The sequence below is a fragment of the Protopterus annectens genome, chromosome 10.part0 (genome assembly GCF_019279795.1).
Source record: "Protopterus annectens isolate FY-2018-M chromosome 10.part0, PAN1.0, whole genome shotgun sequence".
Classification (NCBI taxonomy): domain Eukaryota; kingdom Metazoa; phylum Chordata; order Ceratodontiformes; family Protopteridae; genus Protopterus; species Protopterus annectens.
In genome coordinates this window covers 1,113,232,954-1,113,253,834 of record NC_056744.1, presented here as the reverse complement: position 1 = coordinate 1,113,253,834, position 20,881 = coordinate 1,113,232,954, and positions in this window count along the sequence as shown.

Here is a 20,881-nt window from a genome sequence, read left to right as displayed (position 1 = left end):
TGTACACAGATATTCACAGTATCTGCTATGCTCCACAATCTGATCCTGTGGAAACAGCTGTAGCAGGATCAGCAAGGGGAAGGGCCACACATCCCTCCACCAATGCCTAGGTCACCACAGCCACAGTCAAAGGAGGTTTCTGATGAGGAACCACCAGCTACTGTCCCTGTAGGCAGACATAGGCATTCTCAGTATTCCCTTGCTTTGGCTAAGATACAATGTATAACACATTCCCTGGCCACATAGGGATTAATATATTTCAACTAATCACATACATATATTAAAGCTGATGCCAGGCAATTCATACACCCTTTACCTATCTTTACCTATCCATGTACTGGCTGTATACTGCTTGTATCAGTCAGAGTCAGCCCTGAACTAAAGGTGTGTCAACTGCTGCATTTGCATAAGTCCTGAACCTAGACTGTATTCTTGAAGATTATTATGACATATCCTTGTATTTCTCAACTTGGTACAGTAAGCAAGTAAATTGTGGTGGATTTGCACTGAAATTATATTAGCATGTGACTACAGACACTTATTTTACTAATATGTGTCCTTTTGTAATTAGTAGGCCTCAGGTATACAACATTTACACAGCCATACCTCTGCAGAATACTGATAAATCATTCAAGCGAGAAGTTAGAAAGTGAGGATACACATTTTAGTTTCTGATTTTAGACCTGTTTGCGTCATAACAGTAATTGCGCTTTTTTCCTCCAACCCCAAAAGAAGAGTGTGCCCTTATATCTGTCACAACAGTAACTCAGCTATCCTACCCCCAAAACCACAGTATATGCATGTTTATGCCACAATTAATATTGTCTCACATTTTAAGGACAATTATAACAAGCACAGAAATGTAAGGCAGAGAGATGTATATTTGTAACCATAATTATGACAAGTTGTGTGACTACTAACTGCTCTATGTCCAAATACAATACAGAAAACTATTTGTACAATATACAGTCCATGGTTTGATAGCAGTGTATTTTCTTATGCAGTTGGTTGTGTGATGAATGACACATTTCTGGCTAGTTACTTCTGAGGCAAAGAGGACTAAGGCAGCCATCCTGCTTGCTAAAGCTGTACTGGTGTGAGGGTTCTAATCCTGCCATATTTAAATATTTTGGTTGTATACTATCAGTTGCTAGTGTACTTTTACATACTTTGATTATGTGTCCCATATTTTTAATATTTATTCTCTTTGTCTTGTTATAATTCCACATTTTCACGACGTACCATGTCTAGAAAATATTTTTGAGAAGGCTTATCTAGTTTGTGCGAAGAGCAGCATTGCAGAAACAGGTTAAAAACAGATAAGCTTTATCAATACAAAATACAGGAACCTCCAACAAAAAACAAAAATGCAACTAATATCCGAACTAATAAACAAGATCAGGAGACCGGGAGCCAATAAACAATTTAATATAAAGATTGAGCACTTTCATCTGACAATAAAACAGACTTCTTCAGGATAAAAAAAAAACATACATACAAAAGGGTTTAAATATCCCTCTTACCTAATCATGTGATCCCACACATGCAATTAACCATTAGATTGTCATTAGAGACAGATAAAAAGTATCTAAAAAAATATCTTGTGCACATAAAATATACATAAAAAATATCTTGCAAAAATGACTTAACTAACACAAATGTAAATACAAAAAATGTAAACTTTATAAGAGCTCAGTTTCAACACACTTTCAATAGAGATATGCTCATTGACCCCTGGGGCAACAAAAACATTTAATTTGAGTTGCCATAGCAACTCACTGTGCTCTAACAAGTCCTCCCAAGGCCCACCTGTTGGAGTCTTAAAAACAAAATCCAACCCAAAAAAAAAAAAAGGAAATAGTGGCCGGAATTGTTGTTAATGTGTTTAGCAAGGGAGTTACTAGATTGATTTTTCCTAATGTCAAGAGAATGTTTATAGATGCATTCCTTAATTTTTCTCTGGGTTTCCCAACATAAAAACCCATACATTTATATTTATACAAGATTTATGTCAGACTACCAACAACAGAAAGCAGATAAATTCAATTATTTCTCTTAGTCATTGGAAAATCCTGACCTGGCGTAGAGATAGGAGTGGGCTATAGTAGCAGGTCTTTATTACATAATAGTAAGTCTCAGATGTTAGAAATGTGGCTCCTGCTTGCACACTGCTTACCTACACGCAAACAGGTAAAGAGACAATTGCACATGCTTGTACACTTAGTTAACCACAGAAAAAATCCCATGCTTCTTGCACTATTCCGTTTTGTCTAATCTCTCTCTCTCTCTCTCTCTCTCTATATATATATATATATATATATATATATATATATATATATATATATATATATATATATATTGTGGAAACATTGCAAACTGAGGGCACAATATAACTATATAACTATATAACTATATAACTATATGTACATATATTTATAATCCATCCATTTGCTTCCCTTGCACCAAATACACCAACAAACACTACAACCCTGCAGTATCCTTCATTTTTTAGCACACATATATTAACCACAATACAAAGTGTAATATATAATGTTGTGTGCTCCCTCATAGACAAGACCATTTGGTGGTGATCATGGGCTTGACCTGCCAAACTCAAACAGTCAAATATGCTCAGTAAAGGTACTTGTGTTGTTACACAACTAAGCTTCTAAACAGTATACTTCTCTTAGGCTACTAGCCTTAGATGACACTAAGAAGTGATGTGCCTATGCAGGTCTCCCAAGCTGTGATTCCCCACATGGCTTGCTGATGTCATCTACTATAGGTTCACCTGCAGTCTTATATACATCAGACTTGGGACATGGGGCTTATGTTGTGTTCTGCAGTCTGTCCACTTATATAGGTAGAGGTTTGGTTCTAAATTCAGTATAGTGTGTGTGTGTGTGTGTGTGTGTGTGTGTGTGTGTGTGTGTGTGTGTGTGTGTGTGTGTGTGTGTTTATATAAAGAAGATTGGAAGTGTGTATCCCAAACTGATGTCATCTACTATAAGATCACCTGCAGTCCTGTTAAAAATCAGACTTGTTCCATGGCATGTGCATGAAGTACTGTGTTTTGTAGTCTGTATAATTAGATAGATAGGGGTTCAATTCTTACTACCATCAACTGGTTTTGTGTATGTGTCCAGAAAGAAGAGTGAAAAAGTGTATCCGTAACATACTTTTCTAATGGCATGGCTTTTCGGTGTTTTGGTGCTTGTACAAACATCCATTTCAAGCAGACCTTTAACCTTTCATCCCTGAAATAGCCTGCTGATGTCATCCACTATAAGATCACCTGCAGTTCTGTTAAAAATCAGACTTGTGCCATGGCGTGTGTGTGAAGTACTGTGTTTTGTTGTCTGTGACCTTAAATAGGTAGGGGTTCTATTCTCACTGCAGTCAGCTGGGTGTGTGTGTGTGTCCATAAAGAAGAGTGGAAGTGTGTATCTATAACTGACTTCTCCAATGACATGGTTTTGCAGTGTTTTGGTGCTTGCACAAACATCCATTTCAAGAAGGCCTCCAAACTCTTGTCCCCCGCATGGCCTACTGATGCCATCTGCTATAAGATCACCTGCAGTCTTATTAAAAATCAGACTTTTCTCACCAGGCCTCCACTGAAAATGAGCCATTGGCCCAATCAGACATTCCTGGTAAAGAAATGTAAAATAAAATAAAGGTTACTATCTATCTGTGTTCCTAGGCCCCTCACTACTGGGTTTACTTTTAGGGGTGTGTTATTAATGTTATAATTTGCAGAGATCTCTGACTTACCAAAGGGTACGATCATGCATTTTTTAGCATTTAGCCTCAGATCATGGTTTTGGCACCAGTCATTTGTCATTTTTAGGCCTGTTTGTAGGATGTCAACATCATTTGGGGACTCAATGATTGCTTCCAGCTTACAGTCATAGGAGAGCTTTGACTATTTTGATTATCTGTGTTCTATCTGTGAGCCGTTTGGCAATCCAGTAGGTGAAAGGGATTTATTCCTAGTTTATTTGGCATTTCTACTCTGGCTGAGTGTGGAATTGTGCCAAAAGCTTGGGCAAGGTCAAAGTATGGCATGTGTACAATTTTGCCTTCATCCATTATTTTGGTGACCTTTTCAAAAAATAATCACCAGGATGAGTAAGCATGACCTGCCTTTGATGAATCCAAACTGAAAATGGTCCAGTGTTTAAAGGTTCCCTACAGCCTGATTAATTAATTCCATTAATTCTATGATAAGTCTTTACATGGCTTTGCATATTAGGTGGTCAGATTTATGGGTCTGTGTAAGGTTCTCCCTTGTGCAAGGGAATGACTGTAGCTGTTTTCCATTCACTTGGTACAAAACTGTAATGAGGCTGAGATTGAACAGTGTTGCTAAGGCTGTGGCCAAATCGTGCTTCATGCTATTTAAGAGGCATCCAGGAATATTGTAAGTGCCAATCGATGCAGTATTTTTAACTTTTGATAGCACGTTTATGATATATAGAGGCGAGATGGCTTTAGGTATATCTTGAGGGACAGACAGAGGGGAGAGAGGGGTAAGGTTAGTACTAAATTTATTGGTCAGTAGGTCAGCTATATCTTCAACTTCAGTGTAGATAACTTCATTAAGTAAAAATAACAAAAATCTTTATTAATTGTTTAGTGCTTTTGTCCACTAAATAGTGAACTTCTTCAGAACCCCTTAACAAAGAAACTCCCAGATTTAAATAATGCACATTATCAGTCAATAAACCAATTAAATAATTAAAACAGTTCTTAAAGCACAATGGGTCTGAATTAAAACTTTTATCTCATATTAAATAACACAGACTTCTTTCCTAAAAAATATTTTCCTTAAACCATGAAATATAATAAGATATCATAAAAAATATTATTAAAAAAATCATAAAGTTGTAGATATCAAAAATACACTTAAAAAGAATGCCAAAACATTTATATTAGTAACCCAATTCTAATTTTCACCATTACCCACTCATTTAAAATTACCCCTAGGTTACAGAAAGAGTCTTATATTTTAAAAGGGGTAAATGGAGATGTGATCATTTATCCCAGGGCTCTTAGAAGCATTTCATAATTGCCATCCAACTTCTTTCTCTTCCAATAAAACTTTTGCAACACCTCCCCTCGGGTTGATATTAACTTGTTCCAGGATACCAAACTGAAATCTTGAACAAGTAGGAGTAGAAATCAGGTGTCTATATAAAGCATTGTTCTCATATTTTTTATTACTATCATACATATATTCATATTTATGGCATCTTAAGGCTCTATCAGTTTTACCAACATAACACACCGGGCAGTCATGGCACTTTGCTAAACAGACCACCCTTTTAGTCAAACAATTGCCACCTTTAAAAATATCTTGCTATTAGTCATATTTTCCATGGTCATGGAATCCACTTCTTTTATATAGGAACATTGTTTACAGGACACACGTTTACCAGGTTTCCTACCTTTACCCTCATTCTCTAACACATTCCTAATGTAACCTTCAAAGCTTGCCTTGAAATTACATCCTGTTTTATACACAAATTTAGGGCCTGTAGCCAAAACTCCCCCGTATGTCGGGGTTTACCCTTAATATGTTCCAGTTCTTATTAAAAATTTCCCTGACCTTTCTTAATTGCACACCATAATGTAATATAACAGCCCTCTTGACTTTACTATTATCCATAGTTTCTTCTGGATATTGACAGTGCCATCTAATAATGGTTTATAACTGAAACCCCATTGTGAGATGACCTGGCCCTTAAGTTCCTGTATAAGGGAATCGGGGTACCCTCTTTTTTAAAAACATATGTCCAATGACATCCATCTCCCTAATCATATCCTTGAAAGTGGACGTCATTCTGGCTGCCCTAATCATTTCTTCAACTATACTTTTTTTTCTGTTTAAATGAGTGGCATCTAGAAAATTCTAAATAAGAATTGCTAAAGGTGGGTTTCCTGTATATGTTTGACTTAAAACCCTTTCCTGTATTTTTAATAAAAGTATCTAATAAACTAATACACTCTGAATTATCATATACAAATTTAAAAAAAGAGGTAGTCAGGTGTAAATAGTCAATAAAACTATTTATATCCTACTCAGTACCCTTCCATAAAATAAAAATATTATCCAAAAACCTGAGGTAAAGGTGAATGTTTTCCTTATACGGACTATTAAAAAATGAATGAATTCTCCCAATCCAAAAGTACCATATTTGCAAAAATCGGGACACAGGAAGTACCCATACAGACCCCTTTTACTTGATTATAATATTCCTCTTCAAAAAATATAAAATTGATATTCAAAACAAATCTTATAAATTCTACTATAAGGTTGACTTTATCATTTTTGAACTTATAATAGCAGGTGATACTACTAAAAAACATGTCCAACCATTGATCCCTGGGTATAGATGTATATAGATCAACAATATCCACCATCAAAAAGATTAAATCTTTATTTCAAATATGGTTTTCAGATGGCTCAAAAAATCCCAAGAATCAATCAAATGGTCAACCTTCGAATAAATAGGTTTGAGCCATCTATCAATCACTATTCCAAAGGGGTACATTTTAGAACCTCTTCCGGAAACATTTGGGTGAAATGTTAGATTCTCGACCCGCTTATGTGTTTTTGGGATCCCACAAATAGTAGCCATGACTGTTTTTTCTACCCTATGTAATCCATAAATATACCTATCAATCCTACTATCAGTGATATAGTCTTCAATATATGAATCCACACATTGATAGGCTATATTGATTTCATTAAGGGAAACTGGGGTATAGCTTTCAGTATCTGCCAAAATTCCTAACATAATATGATAATAGTCTAACGTATCAAATAAAACTATTCCTGCCCACTTGTCAGGTTGCATAATTCTATAGTCTTATTGTTGCTCAATTTTTGAAGTAGGCTGTATTCTTCCTTATTTAAATTAAGCCTTGGTCCCCTACTATTTTGAAATTGGACCTGTAATTGGTATAGGTCCTCAATAATGGCATCCTCAACAACTGACAAGGTATGATGTAAGGGTGGATTAAAAACAGTCTTCTTTCTCAACTGATTACCTACTTCTACCCTGCTGCCCTTTTTATCTTTATTAAAAAATAATGCCAAGTTCAGTTTCATAAAATATAATTTTGTCTCTATCAATGTGTCTAGCAAATCAAAAGTCTTGGTAGGAATAAACTTCATTCCCTTACTAAACAAAGAAAAATGTTCCTTAGCAATGTCATAATCTGTGTAATTGTATATATTGAACCCCTTATATGTATGTACATATTTACCTGTAACCTTTACCTTAACTTCTTCCATTTGGGCCACTTCGACCCCAACTGATAATACTAGTGGTCCTTGAAATTTCTTCTTTGACCTGAGTCCACTGGGTATCCTCCCCAGTAATTGTAACCCTCCTGATTCCATTTGAGAAAATTTTCAAAATGATTAATTTGCCTCTGCTGATTATTAACAATTATAACCCCAGGGCCTGTGAAACTAATTGTTAAGTTCATATTTTGAGAATCCATTCTCATTCTTATAACTCTTCCATGGATACACTTGCTTGTTCTTATAGTGGTGTGTATCCCTCTCTATCTTTCTACATTTATTTGTGTGTAATTTAACACATTTCTTACTCACAATATAAAACTCCTTACAATAAAATAATTCCCATTGTGCAAATAACAAATCTCCCCTAATATCCTTGTCAGTCTTCTCTGTTTCGTTAAACAATATACCTATTCTCCTGTTGTTATGCTTAATCAACAGTTTCATAAAAACAAAACTAGAATTATCAAAAAAATGATAAAAATGTGTCCTTCACATCATTATTAGTGTCAAACCCTACGGGCATTTTAAAAAATCACAAGCCTTTAGGCACAATATGTAACGCTATGCATTTGTTAAGATATGCATTATCTACTTGTAATGATTTTATTTTAAATATTTTTTTGTGGAATAACACTATCAGGTCCTTCAAAGAGTCACATACAGGTCTGCCTGACCCACAATTAACATCATTAATGCAATATTTGATGAAAGTAAATCCTTCAGTAACAAATTGTTAAACATTAGTGAGTCTAGTAATAAAATTCCCAGATTTACCTTCCAGGTCTTTAGTTCTTCTATTAGAATGTACCTTCTGTCCAGAATTGTCCATTAAAACATCACCATTGTACCTGCTACTCTGAATAGGAGCTCCAACCACTGCATATGTCCTTCTAACCTTAGGTCTAGCTCCATTGCAATAAAAAGCTTCCAAATTGGTGTCTAAAACATTAGATGTGGCTGGTAATGAATTGTTAGAATTATTTGATGTAACAGCTTTTTTATCCATCAATTGGGACCTATATGAACCCTCTAAGTCCTCCAAATGAGGGCTAGACCAGATGCAAACTTCCATATTTGATACTTCCTTCCATTCCTCATTCAAGGGAACCAGAACCACCAAAGCCACCATACTGGATGGCACTGAAGTCAATTTTGGATGTAAAGTCCCCTCCAGCTGACAGAACAAGTCAATAAGCCGAGAAAGCACCCCTTTGATGATGGAAATCTTGGACTGAAGCCTCTGGAACTCCTCATGGTTCACTGAGGAGAAAACTGAGGGGAAGTCATCCAACGAATCCTTTGAATCAATACATAAATAATTCAAAGGTGTTCCTTAATATCCAGCAATAGTCCACCACATATACAACTGTAACATCACACAATGGTATGGTACCAGTAAAAACTCGAACTGAAGCAACAAAAGTACTGTATGGCACTGGAAAAAATGGACAACCATGTAAAAAAATAGAAATCTTTAATTCTTTAGAGCTTTTATCCACTGAATAGTGAACTTCTTCAGAACAACTTAACAAAGAACCCCCTAGATTTAAATAATGCACATTATCATTCAATTAACCAATGAAATAATTAAATAATTAAAGCAGTTCTTAAAGTAAAATGGGTCTGACGTAAAACTTTCAACTCATATTAAATAACATAGACTTCTTTCCTAAAACTTATTTGCCTTAATCCATGAAATATAATAAAACATCATAAAATATTATTAAAAAATAATAAAGTTGCATATATCAAAAATACACTTAAAAAGAATACCAAAATATTTATAGTAGTAACCCACTTCTAATTTTCACAATTTCTCACTCATTTAAAATTACTCCAGTGTTACAGAAAGAGCCTTATATTTTAAAAGGGGTAAAATAAGAGATGTGATCATTTATCCTAGGTGGGATTGTTTACCTGGTGCATTGCAGACAATGTAACTGTTACTATGTGGGGAAAAACTAAAAGAAAATTCAAAGAATGAATTTATGAACATATGCTTGACATCAGGAAACAGAACATTAATAATGCCTTAGGGAAGCATATTTCACTTTTTCCCAGTCATTCTTTTGAATTTATGGGTTTGGACATAGTAGCTAAAGATGGAAGGGGTGGCCCTTGGAATGACATCATTGAACTTAAAGAACTTAAATGGCAGATCAGGCTTAATGCCTTTATTCACCCTGGTCTTAATAAGACTTTATCTATTATGAGCGTATTAAAGTTACGTTCTTTAATAGTTTAACTTCTTTAACAGTTTAACTTGTATAACATATTATTTTAATTAATAGCATATTTCAAGGTTTTATATGGTTAATAACATATTTCAAGGTTTTATATGGTTGATATGTTTATTGTATTTTAAATTTAGAATGTAATTAATATTTTATTCTACTTTATTTACCTTTAATGATGGTTAGCTGTTTTTGGTCATGCGACATACAATAGGAGGGTTATTTAATCTGAAATGTTTTTCTAAGTTGGTTTTCTGAAGAAGTCTTTTTGTTACAGCCTGACGAAAGTACTCAACTGTTTATTAAAACATTTGTCTACTACTCTGCGTTTTGCTTCTTGTTCCAGCTTTTGCAATTTGGTTTTGGGGTCTTTGGTTCTTGGTTTGGATATGACCTTTAATAAACTGAAATGAGCCTGTACAAGATGTAAAAAAGTGAAATACTTTTTATTATTTCAAGATAGCTAAGAGATTCAAGCACTTTGACTCTTTTAGTGAAAAAACATTCAGGCCTTTTAGGCCTCATTGTGTTTGGTAAGATACATATCAATTAGAGCACTATACAGGGTTATCTGCCAAAGATAGAGGAAAATAAGGAGGGATAAGACCTTCCTGGATCTTGACTATATGGCTATGATAATTAACTAAGGCAATGAACGCCAATGTCTTTACTATAACTAATACCTCATGATCAAAAGACAGTTCATTATGATAGAATTGTCTAGATCTGTAATAACAGTGTTGATAATAAATGTGATTTCATTTGTATGATAATCATTTGGAAGAACTTGGTTCCCAAATGTAACCACAATACTTTTTTATTAAATCTAGGGTCATTCTTAGTACACCAGCCCTTCCTGAAGAAAATAAGAGTCTGTTGATACCTAGCTTGCCGAAAATAAGAGTCTGTTGGTATCTAGCTTGCGGTCATGCACAGACTTGATAAACCACAGATCATGGACATCTGTCTTCACATTAGAGAAGTAGATGCCAAAGAGAAAGGGGTCATAGCACAAAACCCTATTGGACTTGGCCAGTTACTAATCTGTTAGATGAGAAGGTACCACCAACTATCTCCCTTTCCTATGTGATCAGAGACCCATTTAGCAATCAATTGAGCTATTGGGCTAGTACATTTATCAACAATGTCTGCAGAGGGAATCATATCAAATGTCTCCGCAACTTTTAGCAAGAAACAGTGCAGTATCCAAGAACCAACAGTAAGGAATTGTTTTCTTTTAACAAAAGGACTTTAATGCTTAAAAATATAGTACTTAGGTTTAGCACTTTTGTCTAATCTAGACATCATCAGAATCTGTAGTAACTCATTCAACACTTCATTTTATTAGTTCATCAATCAAATGACCAACAATGTAAAGATACAGGTACAAAATGCAAAAACCATCAGAACTTATACTTAAAGAATTACAATTTACATACAAATTCATAAAAAAAAACTAAATGTCAAAAAAACTCTGTTGAGAATAAAAGTTTCACAACTTACTAGCTGTGATCTTAAGTGCACAGTTATTACTAGCACAATCACTTAGTCCAGGAGATACATTGGCATTTGTCTTTGTCCTTAGCTGCAACTACAACTCTCTCATTTCTAAAAGAGTTCTCCATTCCCCACCTCTCTGACAGACACCCCTTGTGGAAGAGAGGGGATGCCTCCTTTATCACCCATTCCATGATCTCCCCTTGGTGCTTAGCCAAATGCATGTATGGTGTTAGGGCCAGCAAGTAAAACAAAAATATAAAACATTCCGGATACCTGCCTGAATGTTGGTATCTCCCAGTCTAGTCCTGCACCAGTGATATGGAATGAATGAATCCACTGGTTCAAGGTAGGGCTGACGACTGGCAGGCAGACGGCAACAAACAACTGCAAAAAATAAAATAACATAAATAATATATAGGTTCAAGCAAACCACTACCCTTAGACAGAGGCAGTATAATTATTGTTCTCTAGAGCTCAGGCACATAACAGTGGAGAGGGCTAAAATGAAAATGTTAAACCGGATTTCACTAATAATGAACAGCTTGGTATATTTTCAAGGCTGATGGATATTAAATTAACTTTGGTAACTGCTTCCAGGATCTGGTCTATAATAATCAACAGAGCAGCATTCAAAGATTCCAGGGAGGGGGTATTGGGGTGAGAGGGAGTGCAACATCTGAGCAAAATTTGTTAGCCAGGACATTTGCTATGATTTTGGTATCAGAATAGTAAGTGCTGTTCACTCCTAGTTCAGTTCAGATAGTTATTTGCCTCCATTTTATGTCCAGTCTTACACTTTCTAATGGTGTGTTTAGGATCCCTGCAGACTTGCTTATATCACAACTGGATCATTGTCAAATGGCAGCCTAGGCAGGGTAATGGACTAACCCCACACTCCCCTGCCAGATCAATATCTAATTACTTGGCTGTCTCTTCTCAATTACCATATAACCTGTCAGTGCACATAAAAAACACTGACAACCATTTGCTAAAAAAAAAAAAAAAAAAATAGTCTCACACAGAAAACAGTAAACTTCTCTTCCTTTGAAACTTACATTAATTGAAAATGCATTTGGAACCCTATTAAACTACAAGACAAGTTACCCATGGATATCTCCAGTTCTCATTATTCCAACTTTAAAAGTCTCTGTCTCTCTCTGTTTCTCTCTATTCATGTCAGATGACAGAGACAGGTCTACTTCTTAACTATAATCAGTGAATCCTCCATTATAACCTGCCCTGGAAGCTCCCCTTCAGTTTCTTGTCCTTACAGATGCCACACTTTATCACATCCTAAAAGGATCCACCGTCTCTTCCCAGGAGTGAAATTCCCATTTGCAAACATATTTTGTCAGCTAGAAGTAGAAATGATGGGAAACTTTAGTCTATACTTGGCTAGGAGAACAGCAAACAGAGTCAGCAGCCTACGTCACAGACTGCAGATGTGTTTTGATGTTTTTCTTGCTTTTGCAGCACAGAGGTTTGATCACATGAGTAATGTTATCAACACAGAATGCACACTTAAAATGCCTGAAGATATTTTACCTCTCCATTCCCATCAATATACATGCCTGAATTAATGAACTGGCAGTGACATTGACCTTTCTCAAGAGAAAAATCATCCAATCATAAAGTATTCCTTCTCTCTGTCATGAAATCAGGCCACCAAGATCATTACCCCATCTCTGCATGCCACCAGACCAATTACTGCATTTCCGCTTAACACCAAACACACTTTTGAGCCTGCTGAGTAGCCACAGTTCAGCCAATTTTGGGCTTTGTTTATTTTTTAAAGTACCTAATTGCCAAACTCATGTATTGTCGATATTTTATACAATAGTCAAATCTACACCATTGAGAAAGTCAATCTCAGTACTAAAAAAAACATAAAAAAATACATTTTGGAATTTTAAAATCACAATGTAAGCTGACACTCTCAGAAGTTAATACACATAAACCAGGCAAGCACTGCACATCATAAACAAAAACACAAAAAAAAAAAATCACATCTAATGAACAAAAGCAAAATAAACAATAAGGACAGTGAAAAAGTAATACTGTAATGACACCAGTATGAATTTTATTCATACAAGCTGGATTTCGACCAGCACTCCAACCCACAAACAGGAAGCACACTCACAATGGAATTGACTGATCTTACTTTTGCACTGTAATGTCGAATACAGTAGTTTTTGCAACAGTCATATCATGTGTTAGAATAAATGAAAACCTCATGCTGCAGAGTGATATTCAAAGAAATATGATGAAAAATAAAGAAAAGCAATAAAAAAAAACAGGTAAAGTTTCCTATTGCCACCTGTATGCAGTTCTCATTAACATACTAAAAAAATCAGAGTACTGGAGTTAATGTTCATTTACAATGTTTACTGTGTTGATTGGTATAAGCAATCATTTTAACTACACTGCAACTTAACTACAAATAGACAAGCTATCAGTGTAGCTTAGCTGTAAAAATGACTGATGTGCATTTACCCAAGAAACATGTAAATATGTAGGCATAAGCCTGAATGCTGCAGGGATAAGTAGGATATCAGTATTAAATATGCAGCATTAGTTGCCAAACCTTGCTAGAGGAAATCAGCATGCTTCATTATCACAACAAGTTGTTTGTCTTTTCGGCTTTTCCTGGTTAGGGATCGTCACAGCGGAACTCCGGTCCGCTAATGATTGGCAGCCGATTTTTATGGTGCCGAGTTGCCAGCCTGATGCCCAACCTTCAGTGAAGGCACGCCCATTCATGCATGTCTTTCGGAGGCCACTTGACCGTGGGGAGAACATGCAGACACCACACAGAAGGCACTCCAGCCGAGAATCGAACAGGAGAACCTCTTGGTGTGAGGCAACAACGCTACCGCTGTACCACCGTGGCTTAATAAAACAGCTCAATATATGAAAATTATAGCATCATTACTGTACCACAAGACATTGAAGAACTGAAGGAAAATATATATCCAGTCATAAAGGAGTATAGAAAGACAAGCACATTGTCTTGCAACTGAAGACACCAGAATGCTTGGATTGCACAAATCATATGCAACTCACACGCACACCTATAGTAAAGGGCAAGCTACCTTCCACCTATTCCACAATCAGTCCCTCAAGCATTAGGGTGCAGTCCATTTCCATTCCTATATTTCAGTCAGTTTACCTGCAGTTCTGAATGATCCATGTCCCACTGAGCATGGTAACTCTCAGAGTGAACCCATTTATGCTGCATGAAGTATAAGAACTCCAGGATTCTGTTCTGAGCTGGATTCTCCATCACTGGCATTGATTCTACCATTTCCCCTGCAGAACCACTGCTGCCATCTCAATGTAAAGGCCTAGGATCCTTGCCATTGCTTGAAAGCATCATCTCAGGCTAGTTAATCCAGCCTAAATAAACAAATCTTGCTCAATTAGAAGATTGCAATCATGAGGAAACAAAAGCAATTCAATGAGTTCTGTTAGAGTGATAAAAACAATTAAAAGCTCTCTCTTCACTGGGAGTGCTTCTTGGCTGAATGCATGTGTGCTTGGCTCCTATTAAAATCTCTGCTAATTCAAAACTCCAACTGAGTGTGTGCTAATGCAAGACCTGCACTCTTTAGAATGAGCTTATCCTGAGTAGGAAGTCTTCTGTTCATCTGAAGTTTTTTTTTTTTTTTTTTTTTGGAAAAGCTTTTATTTTATTTTTCTACAACCAGGAAAGGCCCCCCTGACAAGCACAAGGACCTAGGAGGCTACCTAGGTTGCCTTGTGCTGGATCCAGTGCTGGGATATATTCCTTCTTCTGACAGATAAAGAAAACATGTTTTATACAAACCATATCAATTTCCCTCATCTTATACAGTTTGTTTATCTGAGATAGTTCCACCATAGGGATTTACCCCTGAATTTCCCACCATACTTATGCTGAATAAGTCATGAGTTATTTGTACATTGACTGAAATGTCTGTAAAAATGCATAGTTAATGTGGTTGATTTAGAAATTGGGTCAGCAGCAAACAATTTTGAATTCTTAAGGCTGTTAGGGATATAAGTCTCTGAATGTTGTTGAATTTGTATGTATTACTAATTTTAAGGGAAAAATTGAGAGTCTGCTGCTTGGATTTGGTAAAGAAGAGGATAGCCTTAGCTGGTGTGCAGGCAAATGCATCATTTGAAGGTAAAATATCAAGTGTATTTCTCCTTTTCAATGGATCTTAGGTACTTTGCTCTTGGATGTTGATATAATGAACTCTAAGAAGTGATGTACATATATTTGGAAAGCTTTTTAACTGACTATCAGATAATTGACCTCACCTACAACTGGAGTATTGTGATTATCAGATGTGGAATCCAAGTTGTCAAGATATCTTCTGTGGTCTTCAGGTGATGCAGAACGGAGATCAATAGTTGTCAAATTCAATATCTTGATGTCTTTTGCTGGGTCAAGAGGCAAGCAGCTAGCTAAAATCAGATTGGTCTCTGCCACACCCAGCAAGACACTGTTCAAGACCAGTGTCTTATCTGCCTTTGACACATGCAGATAGAGATCAACTGTATCTCTGTACATCTGATCCAGGGTGGAACATCTAAGGGCAATCACCCTGATGCATTCAACAATGAGAGTGAACTCCTACCTGTGATGAAGAAATCAAAGGACTTGGGTTACGTTAATCCTGGAGTTAGTAAGACTATGTATTGATCATGCCCTTGTCCCTATAAATCTTAGTGAATGGAGCATGAGCGAGCCTATCGATTCAGTTATTATTAATACATTTCAAGGTGTACTGGTGAGAAAGGTGACTAACATTAGTTGTGTATGGCAGTACAAGTCAGTTTTGTTAATGAGATTAGAGTTGTGTGACTGATGTTTTTTTTTTCTTTTTCATATAAGGTCCTGGAGGCTTAAGTAGTAATTTCTTAAGATGCTCAAAAAAGTGGATATATTTTTAAGAGGTTGTGATGCAGTTTGAAGCCGCTTCATGAAGTATAGTCTGTAAGAGAGTAGAATCTAACTTTAACAAGTTTTTACACATCTCACAAATAGTATCATAATGATAAAACTAAGTCATTGTCAGTAATAAAGTATTGATACACTACCTCAGAATTTCTAAAGTGAACAATCTGCCAAAAGAAAGGGACAGAGGGAACTGCAATGTGATCTTAATAGTGCTGATGTGTTGCTAGGTATTAATGACTGTCTTGCTGGTGAACCGCTACAAATATTAAGTGGGAGGGGCACTAATCTGTATTAATCAGAACAAGAATAAGGTAAGTTAGTTTAATACTGAAGGTATTTGTGGGTATCTGACATGAAAATGCCATAAAAATAGCCTGGCTGCAGGTCACAGAGGGAAGAAGGCCTGAATGTCACATACATGACCAGGATGCAGATATCAGTACCAGCACTAGAGAAGCCAAGCAGGAAAGGTGAGGACTGAATAGGAGTGGTCTATTCACCTCTCTGAGGGGGTGGTGTGGGGTGGAGGAAGTTGTGCCCACTCAGTGGCACATTGGGCAGAGCAGTTTCCTCAGCGGAGACTGGAGAAATCATCGAAAATCCTTCAGTGGTAGAGAAGGATTACTTGGAGATAGAATACTTCAAGCAGACATGAGAGGATATCCTCCACATCCACCCATATTATGTCCTTCCCTTGCACTTTGCCAAGGGTATGCAGTAATAAGGCCACAGCAAATAGCAACACATTTCAAACCACAACTGATGGTGGTCCGATTGTTAGCTGTTCAACCCTCATGCCAGTGATGGGGAAGAAATGGTCCAATTGACCACAAGGAGACTGATGACTGACAAACAATAGGGGCAAAGAGAGCACAAAAACAGTAACTGACCAGAAAGCTATGTATACACCATTACATGTTTTATTAATCAAGCTCAGCCCGATAATATAGCCAGCACACAAAATGCTCATGTTACAAATCATGTAGGGCTTGATACACCTGTACTAGAAAATTATATGTGACTGCAGTGTGTCAGAATAGATTTTGAAAGAAAATGAAGTTATTTGATAGCAATGGGACAGAAAATGTCAAATAATTCCTTGATGAACCCTTCTTGCAATTATTTAAGTCTAGCCAGTGGATATGTCCTAAAGTATGGAGAATGGCTGCTGAGATGCACTTCCACAAGTATGACCCAACTACTGCTCCAAGGAAATGGTAGACTCATAAGCCTAACAAGCATGATTTGAAAAGCCATGGAGTGCATCATGCAGTCACAACAGTTTGGCTTTCTAAAGGGTAGATCATGTCCATTTAACTCAGTAAACTCATTATAAAGGGTCACAGAGGCAGTGGATAGTGGTCATCAGGCCATTATTCATATTTCAGGTCAAGACATTTGACAACATTACCCTTACTGGTATTAAAAAAGCTATAAGGCCTAATGTGGATCCCAATGTAGTAAGATGGATAGCAAACTAGATGAATTACAGGACACAGATTGTACAAGTATGTAGTGCCACTTCAAATTCTAACAAGGCAACTCGTGGTGTATCTCAGGAATCAGTGCTGGGACCCCTTCTTTTTGGTATGTAATTCTCTGAGCTCCAGGCTATAAATGAATGTATTTGCTGATAAGTGTAATCTAGATTTTATTGATTGATCAACTCATGACATGCAATCATTACTGCAAGAACTACTCCTTGCAAACCAATGGTGTTAAAAGAACTGGGAACCAATTAAATGAGAGTGCAATACTGTCACACTACTACTGACAGTACAGGCAATACCCAACTCCATGCTGACATAGTCATCAAAAATCTTAGCCCTTTACTTGATACCCTCCTTGACTCTTTTGACTACCAGGTAGTACTGGTAGTTAGGAAATCCTCCTATCTGACCAAATTAATATATAAGGGAATCATCAACCTATAAATCAAAACAACTTATCATTCTCTAGTACTCTGCTTGAATTAGACTAGCCATATAGACTACTGTACCCTTTAGCATATATATATATATATATATATATATATATATATATATATATATATATATATATATATATATATCCAGCCATATCACCCTGTTAGGTAGACCTCAAAGTTTGTTAGCTAAATAAAAAAATATTAGTCTAAAGACCCCTAGCTACCAAGGCAGAGTTGAAGCACCATCTCTCTACTGTGCCTCTCATACATTCCTGCTACTAAGGGCCTAACCCTCCTTGATTTCTTGTGCTTCCAGAAGACAAGCATCCCCACATATACATGAATAAAGGATTTCAATCCACATTAGCATATAAGTAAAACATGTTGTTGACATAGATATATTATCCAAGATGTATCGCAGCTCTAGAAAAATTACTTTCAAATGTAAAAGAGTGGCATGCTGGCATCAGCATGACAAATTCTGATGAATGGATGGCAACCACAAATCCATTCCTGACCTAACATGTTTTGTTTTCCTGAATGGGTGAGTACAGACAAGGTACATATGGTGCCTACACTTCACTACATGTAATATTGTAGGTTCCAATGATCCTGTGATCCCTCACCAGCCTAGCAGAAAAATTCTACACAATCTGCAGCTAGCCAAATTTAAATCTGAAAAGCCATAGTTTATCCCATTACAATAACTGGGTCATTCAATGACCAGAGCACGAACGAAAGTAGCGAAGTACTCTGGTGGTGAAAGGTACTTAATGTAGATAATATTTCTCAATGGTTCCAGCAGAATCAGACAAAGTGAATGAAAGAAATGTAGGAAATAAAAAGTGAGACGGTTATACTGTTTCACTTCAGGTTTGTCAAGAATCACGCTTTCTCCTATTTCAAATAAGTGCCAGAGAAAAGGAAAATAAAACAAACTTCCAGGATCTAGAATCCATCCATCAAAACCATATGTAATAATCAAACACAAAGTAAAGTCTGATCATTTGGAAAGGTAGCAAATTATATACTCACTAACACCGGGAAATAACCTACAGGAAGTTTAAGTATTAATGTAGCATTTCAGAGTCTTACCAATGAAAAATGTGCAAATACTTTAAATTAAGCTGCCTGAAAAGTTCAGAAATCTAGGAAAAGCTGGACTGCATGGAAGAGAAAACATGAAGGCCTCAACTTTCTATGCTGCTGTATCTATCCAGTTATGCAGTTAAGCAAGCTATACCTGCCTCATTCTTTTCCTTCAGTGCAAAACATGCAGAGATCTTAATATTTTAAAAAGGTTTAAGAATCAAGTGCAAGTGTGTGTGTGTGTGGGGGGGGGGTGAGTGTGTGGGTGTGTGTGTGGGTGTGTGGCTGGGTATTCACTTATTGTCACGTATGATGCCTACAGTTGTGCATGTGTGGGTGAGTGCACACACTTATGAGTGTGTATATTCATGTGGTATGACCATATTTAGCTTCTAGTATGAAATGTTGTGCCAGTATAAACTTTGGCACAGATAGAAAAGAATGTAATGTGTAAAATGATAAAAATAAGGGATGACAAACATATATGCTTTGAAGAGCAATACTGCTAATTAACTGTCAACAGAAGCTGGTAGGGCTTGCATAAATATACATAAAGTCATTTAAAGAACAAAGGCAGGCAAGAAAGGAGCTATGAAAGCAATTGTAGACTGGCTGCTTCATGCATTCAGTAATTGAAAAAGTACTGCTAGAAATACCTTGGTTTAGAGATTACATTATTTGGGGTTTCATTCCAATATGCTTTTCCTGTTTTTAATAGCTGAATGTTTTTATTATCTGTTTTCCAGAAGGAACAAAAAAAAAACTGTTTATAAATTAGAAATTTTGTGCCTCGATAATCACAGATACGTCAGCAGTAGTTACATTCCAGATGTAGTGTCATGCTTCCAGGAATCGCATGCACGTAGAAGTGCTGACAACTCTAAACAGATTAATGAATCCAGTTTTAATTGTACTTAAACCAGAAAAGGAATGCCACATTCTTTAATTCCTTTACATATAATAGGACAGTTCAGTTCATTAGTAGTCAAACATTTTAGGTTTTCTGCTAGAGGAACTTTTCTTTTTCCATCTCCAAGCAAGACAAATGTGAAACAACGAGTTATGTTACACACCACAGACAAATGCTCCAGACATAAACAGCTCAATATAGAATACACGCTGTAAATGAGATATGAACTCCAGCTTTTGTGAGCCTTGAGATATTTTACATGTTCATTGTTATATTTCCTCTTCCTTATTGATTTTTATTTAATGCTTCAGATAAGTCAGTGAAGTCTGAAGAAGCAAAGTATAATTATTTGTGTATTTCACTGAGCATTCACATTTTCACAGCAAATTGCAATAAATAATGCAAGCAGGTAACTAAAACATCACAGAAAAATAAATATTTAATCATGCATATAAATAAATGACACACAATTCAGGGGAAAGAGCAACTGAAGGATATAGGGATTTTCCAAGATGATTTAAAATATTCTTATATTTCTGTTGGAAAATAAAACTGGCATTAGTTCGGAAAACAGATCCAAAATTCTTAAGGCATTTTACTAACATTTAGATAATTTATTTAAACAGCTGTTTTGTTATGCATTCATTTTTTTTAGTTTGCATTTACTTACACTACAAATCAAGGCTTTTAATTGGTTATACCGGCATATAGTAATTATAGGAAATATGTGCCTATTTTATATTTTTGATACTGTAATTGTTAATATACTGCTTAGAAGCAGATAATAACACAATGTCTTAAAACAGTAACAAACTAGAATCACACTGACTGTCCTCCTGCCTTCTTCTGATTCATGTACACAAAGAGAAGTGCGTGTGACTGCGGATCATTTCATTCTCAGACCATTTCAGTAAAATTGTCAACATGCATGGAATCACTTAGCTACATATACACA